At 42.7% G+C, this 12,814-nt stretch overlaps 1 protein-coding gene across 2 annotated transcripts in view; it reads left to right on the top strand.

Moving 5' to 3' along the window:
- The first annotated feature begins 1,139 nt into the window (after positions 1-1,139).
- The window catches only part of PROSER2 (proline and serine rich 2), a 45,756-nt gene continuing 34,081 nt past the window's right edge, over positions 1,140-12,814 (top strand). For both annotated transcript variants that reach the window (XM_037001177.2, XM_073229319.1), the window contains exon 1: positions 1,140-1,287. The gene's annotated coding sequence lies outside the window, so the exon portion shown is untranslated. The remainder of the gene's footprint in view (positions 1,288-12,814) is intronic.

The raw sequence follows: 12,814 nt of genomic DNA, 5'->3' as shown, positions 1-12,814 counted from the left end.
TAAAGTGCTTTGTAAACATTAAATAAAGATGCGGGGAGTTAGACAAGGCCAAAGTATTATTAGTGAGGTTTTCTTCCCTTTCATCAGGCATCTCTTCCTGGGGAGAGCAAAGAAGTGATTTAAGGACTAAGGAATCGCCACCCAGCCCTGACAGCTACCAGGGTCTCAGGCATTCTGTGCAACCAACCACTTCCTTTGCCTTCTGTAAAATGGGAATAACCACAAACAGCATTTTGGAATATTGGTTTTACAAAGTCTGCTGTTTGAATATGTAACAGACTCTGTAATAAATAAAAGCCCTTAACTCTTGCTTTCTCCCTCCTTAGAGCTGCCCCACACTGTGGAAACACTAGTAGCATGAACTCTCACCGACTTACCAGGGCCTTCCACAACCAGCTATTAACTTCGGCCGGTATTTCCACAGTGATAAAGAAGAAAATAGCGCCAAACCATGGGGTCAAAAAAACCCTAGGAGGCGTTACTTTGCCTCTTTGAACCTCAGTTTTTCTTCTCTATAAAATGAGGATTAGAAATCAGAGGATTGTTCTAAGGATGAAATGAGATCATGTGTTAACTATGATACGATATGTTAAATGCGTCCGAAGGTAGTTAAGTGTCCGACACATGGTAGTTATCAGTACTGTCATTAAATATACAACAATCTCTCTACCCTGACGACGGAGGCGGGGAAAGTGTTTTCTCATTCCGAGCTTCACACGCAGATCCCTACTGCGCTTCCCCGCGCGTGGAAATAGGAGACGGCAGGATTAGGTTTCACTGGACTGTCCCCAGTTCAAACCCCAAGCCCGACAGCCGACCCTGCGAGGGAAGCCTGTCCCTTTAAATGCCCGGTCGCGCGGCGCCTGTTCGGCGGGGCGGGGAGCGCGCGGGGCGGGGAGCTCGCAGGGGCGGGGAGCGCGCGGGGCGGGGAGAGCGCGCGGGGCGGGGAGCTCGCAGGGGCGGGGAGCGCGCGGGGCGGGGAGCGCGCGGGGCGGGGAGAGCGCGCGGGGCGGGGAGCTCGCAGGGGCGGGGAGCTTGCAGGGGCGGGGAGCGCGCGGGGCGGGGAGCGCGCGGGGCGGGGAGCTCGCAGGGGCGGGGAGTGCGCGGGGCGGGGAGAGCGCGCGGGGCGGGGAGCTCGCAGGGGCGGGGAGCGAGCGCGCGGCCGGGCGGCTTCGGACCTTCGACTGGACGCGCGCTGCCGGCGGGCGGGCGAGCTGGCGGCTCCCGGGCTCCGCTTCGCTGCCCCAGCCGGCACCTGCGGTCCCCGGAGAGGGGGGGCCCTGCCAGGTGAGTGCGGAATCTCCCGGCTAGAGCACGGGAGGCGCTGGGGCAGCTGGTCCCCTCGCCTGGCTCGTCGGTGAGGGCGGTGTTTGAGTCTAGAGAGGGAGGCTTGGGCTCGGGGGGTCCAGATAGATCAGGGTGATCCCTTTTCTTGCGACTTGGCTGTCTGCAGTTCCCACGCCGCCAGCCTGTGCGCTGCTCGCCTGCATCCCTCCTTGCGCGATCCCCTTCTCCTGCCGGCACTCCTGGAAGTTAGGAAAGCCTGGCACAATCCGAAGGAAGGGGTGCACCCGGGAGCCTCCTGAGAGGGCATCCGGTGCCTTCCGGCTCCGATGTGTTCTTCTTGCGGGGCACGCGGTGGTCCGTGGCAAGGGTTTGGCTTTGGGCGCGAGTGGTCCTGGTGGTCCCCAGCACCGCTCCCCTGTCTCCACCACCCTTCCCCGGGATCGTGCGAGGGACTTGCCGGGTCCCTGGCTCTCCGGGGAGCTTTGTGCCTTAGGCTGCGGAGAGGGTGGGAGCCTAATGTTGGCAGGAGGTGGCCAAAGCCACCTGTTAAACCTGGGTCCTGTGCAAAGTGACCAGTAGATTTTCGTCCCCACCCCCGACCCCCAACAGGTAACTGAATCATGTGGGTATGTGTAGGATACGCCTGTGAAGCTGGGCGGAAGGGATTTAAAAAAGGAAAGAAAATTTGGCCGATGTGATGCAGTTCAACAAAAGGCAATAAAATAAATTCCAGTATTTCTCCAAGGCTTTGAAATTTTCCCAGTATTGTTTTACGGAGTCTAAATTTAAGCATCTAGTCCCCCCCCCCTTTTTTTTAAATCGCAGGAATTAACCTCAGAAAACTTTTAACTCTTTGCCAGGACCTAGTTGGTGCCGAGCAGAAAACTTAGAGTGAGTTAAGGAAAATGATTTTTTGTGTGTCATTTTTTGTCCCTAAAAAGAATGAAATGTTCTTTTACAGGAGCCTGTAGGAAGAAAGTTCTTCTGGCTCCAGTTTTAATGGAGAACAATTTTTTTAAAATCTATATTTCTGAAAGGTACAGAAACACCAAACTAGGTAGTGTAAACTTTAAGAAAATGCTCACAGGAGAAATGTTTTTAAAGGTAGTTTCTTACTTTTTTTTAAAGCACTATATACTTAGTGCTCCAGCATGACTGAAAAGTTTGCCCTCAAAGTTCCAAGTCTGAATGTTACAGATTGTTTTTCTAGGTGGAGGAGGTATTTTCCTTCATGAGGCCAATGTGGAAATACAAACAAATGCCCTATTTACTTGGGATTGGGTGGGAAGGATGGAAGTTGTCTAAGATCTCTTTTGCCAAACTTGACAGTGTATGTATGGAATCTTGTGTATTTTCTCTCGCAGACCAGTAATAGTCATTTTTAAATGACTAGATATATTCCTTGGTAACAGCATTTCAAATGAGCTTTTCTTTAAAATTTTAGATGCTGATAATATAAAAGGAACACATTTTCTCCATCACTAGAAACCAGGAAGCTAAAATTAGAGTAATATTGGCTAGTAATAATTTAGAGATAGTTGGAAGGAGGAGAGGTGCATTTTGAAAATGTGAGTGTGTTGGACTCCACAGTGTTCCCCTTAGTGGCAGGGGATTTGCCTGTTCTAATGCAGGCCCACGTGTTCATTCATTCATTCAGTGATATTTGTAGACTGTTTCACCAACTACAGTGTGCTGAGCGCTGAGCTAGTCTTTGGACATACAAATATATCTAGGTAACAGCTCTATCACCCAAACTGATTAAGATCAGATCAAGTAAGCCTTCATCAGGAGCTGAAGCTACACCTGGTCATGGTTCCAAAGTTCTCAGACACCTAAGGAGCCTATGGTTGGCACCCTGTGTTGATTCTAAAGATCATCTCAAATAACTGAAGAGGTAGAGTCGAGTCTTAGAGCCAGAGGGAGAAGTAAATGGCTTGAGTGGAGTAAAGCTGAGAAAAGGGGATCCCCTGAAGCAAAAAGCTCAAGTGCATCTTATCTCCAAGGCTGTGTGGCATGGAGGCCATTTGGGGTAGGTGCCAGGGAATCCTAGGAGCATCCCAGAACTAGAGCTGTCTGTTTCCTTGCTGGTGAAGGGCAGCTTTTCATTTCAGTTTCCATTGCCCTTTCTGCTGGTGGTGCTCATGGCTGCATAGTTGCCTGTGTGTTCCCAGGAGGATGGCTCTTCAACTCTGCTCTGACACATGGCAGTGTACCCCTCTCAATTCTGAGTGAGTTGGCTGTTCCTGTAGAAAAGCCTCTGTTCCCATCTACACAGTAGGGTCAACACAGTGGAGTAACTGGCAATAGCCTCTATCTGTGGAAAGCCACTACAAAACCTGCACCTCTCAGTGATGCCCCTTGACCCCCTTCTGGATGTGCAGCGTTAATCTTGAAACCTATTTTAAGAATGTAGGTGCTGGATTTGTAATCGGTGCAGTCAGGATTAGTGGTAAAGGTATGTGTCGGACAGAACATTCTGCCTCATCAGAGAGGGGATGTGATAGCTCTTCAGAGATGAATATCTTAAGGCTGGTTATTTCCAAAGACCCTAGCACTGTGAAGACTTGCTTCTCTTTATTTTTTTTTTATTATAGTAAAAAAATATAAAGAAACTGGGGAGGATGGGTGGGAAGGGAGAGAGAAGTGGGGGGAGAAGAAAGGGGGCCTTACGATTAGCATGTATAATGTGGGGGGGCATGGGAGGGCTGTGCAACACAGAGAAGACAAGTAGTGATTTTGCAGCATCTTACTACGCTGATGGACAGTGACTAATGGGGTATGTGGGGGGGACTTGGTGAAGGGGGGAGCCTAGTAAACATAATGTTCCTCATGTAATTGTAGATTAATGATACCAAATATATATATATATGTGACTGACACACAATTCTTTCAAGAAAAAAAAAATATGTATATATATATAATTGGCTTTATCATTTTAAAGCATATAAATTAGTGGCATTAAGTACATTCACGTAACATGTGTTTGAGAAGAATCTTTAAAAAATTTTTCCAGATATCTATTAAATGAACCTATGACTACAATATTCCTCACTAACTAACTGTCTACTTAACATGTCAGTAATTGGGAAAGATACAGGTGGTCCCTGATTTACAATGTTTCGACTTAAGATATTTCAATTTTTTGACTCTACAATGGTGCAAATGTGATACGCATTCAGTTTCAAATCTGGTTCTGTTTCCAGGCTAGTGGTGTGCAGTCTGGTCCTCTCGTGACACTGGGCAGGGCAGCACAGCGAGCCACAGCTCCCAGGCATTTGCACGATCACAGGGTCAACAGCTGATACACTGACAACCGTCTGTACCCACACAAACATTCTGTTTTTTACTTTCAGCACAGTGTTCAGTAAATTACATGAGATATTCAACACTTTGTGGCAAATAGGCTTTGGGTTAGATGATTTTGCCCAAATGTAGGCTCATGTAACTGCTCTGAGCATGTTGAAGGTAGGCGACACTACGCTATGGTGTGCGTAGGTAAGGTGTATTAAATACATTTGCAGCTTAAGATGTCTTCAACACATGATGGGTTTATCAGGACAAAACCCCATTATAAGTTGAGGAAGATGTGTATATTGAAAGATCCCACTATAATGGGGGATTTGTAAAAATCGGCTTGTATTTTGGGCTAAAAAATACTCTGAGACTATTTATGCATACTTTATATTTTAATATCTACCAGTACTGTAAGTTTATCTTGTTAGACATACAATGTCTGTTTCGTGTGTTGTGGTATAACCAGAGTGATCTCTTTGTTGTTGATGTTGTAAATATTTGTTCAGTGTATCTTTCCCCATCCTTTTCATTTTCCTTTAAATATATTTAGTGAGATATAATTGATTTTCAATAAGCTGCACATATTTAAAGTGTAAAAATGTGCATTCACGATTTTGGGCAACCACCACCTCTGTCTAGTTCCAGAGCTTTTTTGTCCCCAAAAGGAAACTCCAGAAGCAGTCTGCCCTTTGCGCCAACTTCAACCCCAGGCAACCACTAATCTGCTTTCTGTCTCTGTGGATTTCCTGTTCTGGATATGGCATATAAATGGAATCATACAACATGTGGCCTTTAGTGTCTGGCTTCTTTCACTTAAGGATGCTTTCAAGATTCATCCATGTTGTAGCGTGTGTCAGTACTTGATTACTTGATTACTTCCTGTGGCTGAAGAAGCTCTCACTGTATGGATGTGCCACAGTGTGTTGATCCATTCTTCAGTTCCTGGACATTTGGTTTGTTTCCGCCTTCTGGCTACTGTGAATAGTGCCCCTATAAACATTTGTGTACAAGTTATTGTTTTCAGCACTTGTTTTTTATTCTTTAGGGTATCTAAGAGTAGAAATCCTGAGTGATATAGTAATTCTGTGTTTAACCTATTGAAGAATCACCAAACAATTTTCCACAGGAGTGGCACCATTTTACATTCCCACCAACACTGTATGAGGGTTCCAGTTTCTCTGTGTCCTCACTGACCCTTGTTATTTTCCATGTTGTTTTTTTTAACTGCCATCCATGTGGGCTTGAGGTGGTACCTCATTGTGGTTTGATTTGCATTCCCCTCATGACTGACTAATAACATTGAGCATCTTTTCATGTGCTTTAAGCCACTTGTAATTCTTTGAAGAAATGTCTGTTCAGGGACTTGATTAGTGTTTTGTATTAGCTGTTATATCACCATGTAAGTGATATAAGTAAGTGTAGTTGTTTTTATAGGGCTTGGCTTGTAAATTATGTTCCTTTTCAAACCTTCATTCTGTTGTTTTGGGTTTTGCTTTGTTTTTTGTGTTTCTGTTTTCTCTTTCATGCTTCTTCAGCTCCTCCTAGGTTTCTAGTTGTCTGACTGGTGCTTTGAAACATTTAATATTCTGCCTCTTTTAGTTATGGATCCAAAGGCCTGGGTGTTCCTCTAGTCATTCAGCAACATTTGTAGACTGTTGGTCACCTACAGTGTGCTGAGCACTGAACCAGCCTTTGGGTCTACAAATATATCCATCCTCTTATGTTTTTCTCTTTGATGTTTGCAGATTACATTTTATTTTTTAAAGTTAGCAGATTAATAGACCCTAGCTTTGGGGAAAGGAGCAGGCTCAGTTGGCAGTGAGGTGGTTGACCTCAGTTTCATCTCCAAGTAGCTGAGGTTCACCACCATGCTGTTCTGGAACTTGACTTACTGGTCAGTAAGATCTAGGGCAGGCCTAAATGACTTGTCAGGCCCTCTCAGACCTTGAAACTGGATATGATAAATTAATGTCTCTCCACAACATTCCTCTACAAACCTAATTCTGTGAGTGTGTTTAAAATAGCATATTTTGCACGATTTACTTAAAGAAACTATCTTGTGTGGAAAAAAAGACTCCTACACTCTTAATACTAGACTAAACAGGTGATTTTGGTCGATTCCTGCCTTCCAAGATGGCACATTTACTATTTTTCAGTAAAGATGCAGGAGGTTTGAAGAGCTTTAGTGAACATTTGAGTTCCTACTGTCCTGGGCACAACTGAGAACATGGAATGAATAAGGTATGGTCCCTGCCCTCAGGAAACTTCTGCTCTAGTAATTAAGACAGGATTAAGTGTCCAATAAGAGTATATGACAGAGGCCCACAAGTCTTTTGGGGACCGAGGGCAGATACTCTTTCCTTCAGGGGTGTCCACACATTTGCTGAAGAATGTAGCACTGGAACCAGGCCAACAGGAAGGAGAGTGGAAAATTCAAGCCAAGGAATCGGGGATTTGATGGTCATGCCAAAGAGTTTAGCCTTGAGTTTGGGGGTGTTAGCCACTGAAGGTGTATGAAGAGGGTTGCCACAGCAGACCTCGTTTTTTGGCTTTACTCTAGATAGACCTGAATACACTGAGAGAGTAACTAGAAGTTAAATGGGATGTTCAGAGCTGACAATGGGAGAATAGAAATACAACGACAGAGATAAGGTGGTATGGACAAGATTTTATACCCATAGAGATTTATGCATTACAACTTTCAACTTGGAGCTTTGTAAATTGGAAAAATGTTTTGTGCCTTAGTTGAGATTAAGATCTGGTGCTTAGGAGCTCTAAAGGACACCATCCAGTTCATAGAGACACCAAGTAGATGAAAGATTGCCAGAGGCTGGCAGGAAGGAGAGTGGGAGTTAGTGCCTAATATGGCAGAATTTCCATGTAGGATGATGAAAAAGTTTCAAAGTAGATATGGTGTTGGTTGCACAATACTGTGAATGTAATTAATGCCACTGAATTGCATGTTTACAAATTGCTAAAGAGGAAATGTTATTGATATTTTAACATACACACCTTCCCAAACAAATTACCACTCATACACAACAGATTGGCAAATATTAAAGTTGTTCAATACCCTGGAGAAAAAAAAGTCCAAACTGAATAGATGTTTTGGTACAAAATAAGTTTTGAAAAAATGATTCGAGAGTGGAGAACTAAGTACCCCACCAGCTCCTTCTGACTTGCCAAATGGGCTCAGAGGCTTTGGTCCTCGGTGTCCTCATACACTAAAGGCCCTTCATACACTGGTTGACCCATGGGTTCACTCACTGAGCTGCCAGTGCACACAGCTGCACTCTATGAAGCAGATGTCTTAAAAAAGTATATGAGGTAATTATACAATGTATTATATATATACAATATGAAAGTAGTAGACTTTTTTTCCTATTGATTCCTACTGTGACTTTTAGAGGTATCTTCTGAAGAAAAACATTTTATATGAACATGTAATAAAACAAAAATTTCATTTCTAAGAACATTTTTTTACAATGTTGATTATCAACTCAATTCCAAAAACATTAGATTAACCATATAAAATTAGGGATATTCAACTATTTTTGAGCTACATAAATTGCAACTTCATATGATTCAGTCTAACAGTTGTTGGGCTGGTTGTTAGACCCTTCTTTTAAAACCATTGTAAGAATGTAGTCAGTGAACTTGGAAATTCACATTTAAAAAAGTGCATTTAATTATTGTATTTCTTAGCCAATTCTCATTTCATCAGGAGAACTAACACCAGGAGGTGTCTAGAAGAGTCTGCAGAGAAGGGAGCCTCTCTATAGACATCACTGGTTAAATGTTCTTATTCCCTTCCCCTAAACAGTCCTAGCAAAGAGATTTTGGAAGTTAGGGTTAAAAGTTCTATGCAGTGGATCGACCCCGGCAAGAGGTCTTGTGTGAGCTTTGCTCCCTCCTGGATTGGATTTAAATCTGTTCGACCTGAGATAAAATAAGTAAATCAGACTTCTGCTTCCTTCTAACCAGGTATTACAAATACCAATGCTAGATGAGCGTGCCCTAAGTTTTATTTTTGTTGTGAGAGTGAATGAAAAATTCAGCTAAGAATTTTGAGCATCTCAGGGGAGAAAAAATAGAATAATAAGGTATAATCATTACTTCCAAGAAGCACTGTATTATAGCACATAGGTGATCTGGTAATGTTTGCTGAATAAAGGAAGAGAAAGCACAGGAACTTGTTAAAGAAAAGACTGACTTAAACTGGGATTTTTTTTCTTCCTTTTCTTACTTGGCTGAAGAATCCAGAAATGCCATAGGTATATAGCATGTCCATATTTTTTAATGAGCTAAGAATAAAACTTTGAAGTGCTATCTCTACAAACATTTCATGAGGCTTTGCTCTTGTTGATGCTTTTTTGTTTGCTTCCTCATGGGTCATTACTTTTTGTTACTAGGATCTAATCTGAACTCTCGTCAAGGTTGTTTTCAGGTGACATTTTACCTGAAACTGTAGGAAAGTCTAATTTCCCTATGTTCTGTTCCATGTCTGCTCAGCTGCGTCCTCCTTCAGGGCCTGTTAGCCTGCCTAGGTGAGGCCCCCACAGCGAACTTGTTTGGTCAAGGGTAGGCAAATCACTTTCATGTGGTGTATGGCCCTGAGCAAATGACCGCCTCCTCTTAATAGTTGCAATTGTTCACAGTGGAGACCAGCTGAAATCAGTCTTGTTTTTCTACATTGTTCAGAAAGAGCTTTTTTAAAATAAAAAAAAATCTAAATGAAAGTACGGTAATTGTTCTGGAAAAGTACAATTATTAGCCTTTAAAATGTTTTGTTGTATTTAATCCCTTAAGTGCCAGTTAGAGTTTAAGGTTCTAAATTCCTACAGAAGACAATTCAGAAGTAAGGAAAAAAACCAATTCAGAGAAAAAGCCAAATTACATGAAAAGGATGCTAAACCACTGACCACATCAACATTTGAAACTCCATAACAAAACTGAGTCTCCACTCCCAGGACCAATCAGCTTCTACCTGAGGATTCTCCTTTGATCATATTGGCTGGAATTCAGTCCTAGTTTGCTTAGTGAATATTTTCTGGAAGCATTCTTTTCTTTTCGTAGGTGTTTGTTTTCTTGACGTTTGAGAAAGAACCCAAACTAAAGAATAGTTACTACATATTTATTTTACTAAAGCTGTTTATTTGTGTAGAGGCCCAGTTTTGAATTAATTACACCTGTAGATATACACATGCATTCATATTGATATCTATTACATGTTAATACTGGGGAGCACTACTGGTTTAGTGTGTCTGATCTATTTACTGGCATCAACTTTTTAACAGATCATTATTTGTGAAGCTGAGTGAAGCATCTCCTCTATGGCTGTATTTAAATTTTCTCCCCTTATGCTCATTTGCCCTTGGTTGAACCCTACAGGTTGAATGAGAGTGATTTCTTCTAAATTTTGAAGGCACTGGTCTATAAACATGAGAGAGGGATAAAGAATGGTTACCGCAAGAAAGCTAACATGTTTGAAATGACTCCTGAAAGTAGTTAAGCTCTTCCTTAAGATCAAAAGTCTGTTTTAGGGTTACTCTTTAAAAAAAAAAAGGTTGTTTTAGAGTTTTAAAATATAGATCTTGGTTAAGTAAAGAATACTTAATCTATGTTGTGCGACAAATGTTTTCCAATATCCTGTGGCTATATTAAAAAAACAGAAAAAAAGGGGTTTTGCCTACGAGGACCTTATGGTCTAACTGAGTTAAAGAATTGCCTGCACAATGAAGGCTGATGTGATGAGCTGTATCAGAGGGACAAAATGGCATTATACAGGTTACAAGTAGGAATAGAAACAGCGCGCCCTGAGGAGCCAGGTTGGGGAGGGCAGGGATGAGTAGCCCCGGAAAGGAAGGTCCAGCAAGGGCTGGTACAGTTCTCAAGCCAGGCTTTGGAGACTAGGAGAGGAACAGGGGAGGCAGTCACAGTGCAGCTCATAGTTGAGTAGAACGTAAGGACACCAGGCTGGATGAAAGGGTTTGCATTGTGGAAAATGAGGTTGAAGAAATAAAGCAAGGCCAAATTCTAGAGACACTTCAGCGCTATGTTCTTACAGTCAGGCTCCTTGGCAGTATATATTAGGAAAATGAAAACTGCGCCAGTTGAGGCAGGCGCATGGCACCAAGAGTATTCCAGGATTTTAGAGAGTGTGCTGGTGGGTGTTGTACTATTTGTTTTATTTTTAACGAAGTTTTTGAGAGCAGAAAACTTGGAAGGAAATGAACTTCAAGACTAGCAGTGCCTTTTCCCTTTGCCAGGTCAGGTCCCTAGGTTGGCATATGTGCATTTGGTACAGTAGGGGACAGGGGTCAGAGACTTCACTGTATGTGTAAAACTGGAGCAAGAAGTAAGAATGTGCTCAGAAATCTCAGGTGTGTTGTGGTAACTAGAGTAAAATCATTGTTACAGTGTTAGACTATAAGTGATTTTGGGGGCAGAAAATAAATGGCTCATTTAGTCTAAAAATTTTGTTAAATTTTGTCAAAAATTCAGCTGAGTAATAGAAAAGAAAGAATACTGCTGCTCAGTTTCCTTTTAACTTACAGACTGAGTACTGAATTAATAAAACCATATAAGAAGATCTTGGCATCGTGCATAGCTTTATCTTCTAGTTAGTTTCTTGTTATAAAACTTATTTTTGTTAGCACACATTATTTACACAAAAATAGGCATTAGCACAGAACCAGTTAGAAACTATAAGGTGGGACTCCCATCTTTGCTTGAGTAAGTCGAAGAGCCCACATCTAAACTTGTTCAGATGAATGTTGGTCAAGAGCTCCCAGCATTGAGGCCAACAATGGCTATTTTGTGTTTACTGATTGTTTCATCTAAGAGTGCGTACATTCCATTAAAAATGGCTGTTCTTTTTACTGCCACCCACTGCTTACCATATGAAAAAGCCCATTCATGATAATGAGCTGTGGTGACTCAGAAAGTTTCCCCTAGGAAACTCCTTCATTTTTAATGTTCTTGAAGGTCAAGAAAAACATATCTGTTTTAAAGTGGCTTGGCTATTCAGTCTTCATATTGGGATTTCTCAGAATATAGCTTTAAAGATAATTTCTTTCCTAGGATTGTTTTTCTAGCTTTTGGAACACATCTTACTACATTCCTGTGCAAGGAAGTGGGAGAGAAGGAGGTGATCAAAGAGCAGGACTTAGGTGGGGCAATAACCCTGCCCTGATTATTTATAGGTGTGCAGATTGATCCTGCCTGGTATGGAGAAGCTTACTGCCAGCCTTTTCCCAACTGAACTGAGCTGCTGCTGACTGTCTAAGCCCTGCTGGGTAATAGTGGCATCTAGACTTTACTGCGGCCATGAGCTGAAGCAGTTCTCTTTTTGAAGAGTAACACAGACATGCTAGCAAAATTAGTTCTACATCACTTGGTTAAGGGGGATAACTTTTCCACTCCTGTTGAGAACTACCAAAGACAATAATCACCCTTGTGACTTTGTTTAGCCTTTCTGTAGGGAACCTGAGTCTTGTAAGATATGGTTCCCCGCCCCCCAAGTAGGCACAAAGCCTAATAGCTGAATGTGAAGGAACTTAACATACTTGTTCCAGCTTAGAGTCTACAGTAATTGGATCAGGCCAACCTTACCCTGGCTCATTTCCAGCTAAACTGGGATCCAAGGAAAGTGTCCCTTCAGGGTTTCTCCTTCCTGCGAACCCATGCTGTCTTCAGCCCTTCCCTCCTAAACTCACCCAGCCTGTCTAGATTATTCACATCTGCTCTTCCCTCACCAAGTCAGAGCTCATCTGACCTGTACCATCATCTCCTTAAGTACTGGATCTTTCAAAGTTTCCTAGGTGATACAATCATGGGATAAGGCATTATTTTTCAAACTCCAGGAAATCTTCCTTTTCTGTTTTTCCAGCAGTACAAGTTAGGGGTGTGAAGGAAATAAGCAGGCATCCTTCAGTGAGGGAAGATGGCCAGGTGTGTACTAGGGACAGTCAAGCTGTGCCCAGCTGCTCACTCACCCATCCCCGCCACAGACATATGGATGTAAAGGAGAGTGCTTGTGTGTGCTTTAAATTTATGTAAGTGGAATTGTGCTAAGCATCTAATTACAACTTCTCATTCAATACGTAAGATCTCTCCATGCTTGTGTCTAGCTGATTGCTCCTGACTGATGCAGAGTGTTCCATATTAAATCATTCCCCAGGTGTTTACTTGTTCTTGTAGTTCATAGTGGGGGATGAACCCAGACTACCAC

The sequence above is a fragment of the Manis javanica genome, chromosome 2, assembly GCF_040802235.1.
Source record: "Manis javanica isolate MJ-LG chromosome 2, MJ_LKY, whole genome shotgun sequence".
NCBI lineage: Eukaryota > Metazoa > Chordata > Mammalia > Pholidota > Manidae > Manis > Manis javanica.
The sequence above is the reverse complement of the archived record's forward strand: the minus strand, read 5'-3'. Positions and strand labels throughout refer to the sequence as shown.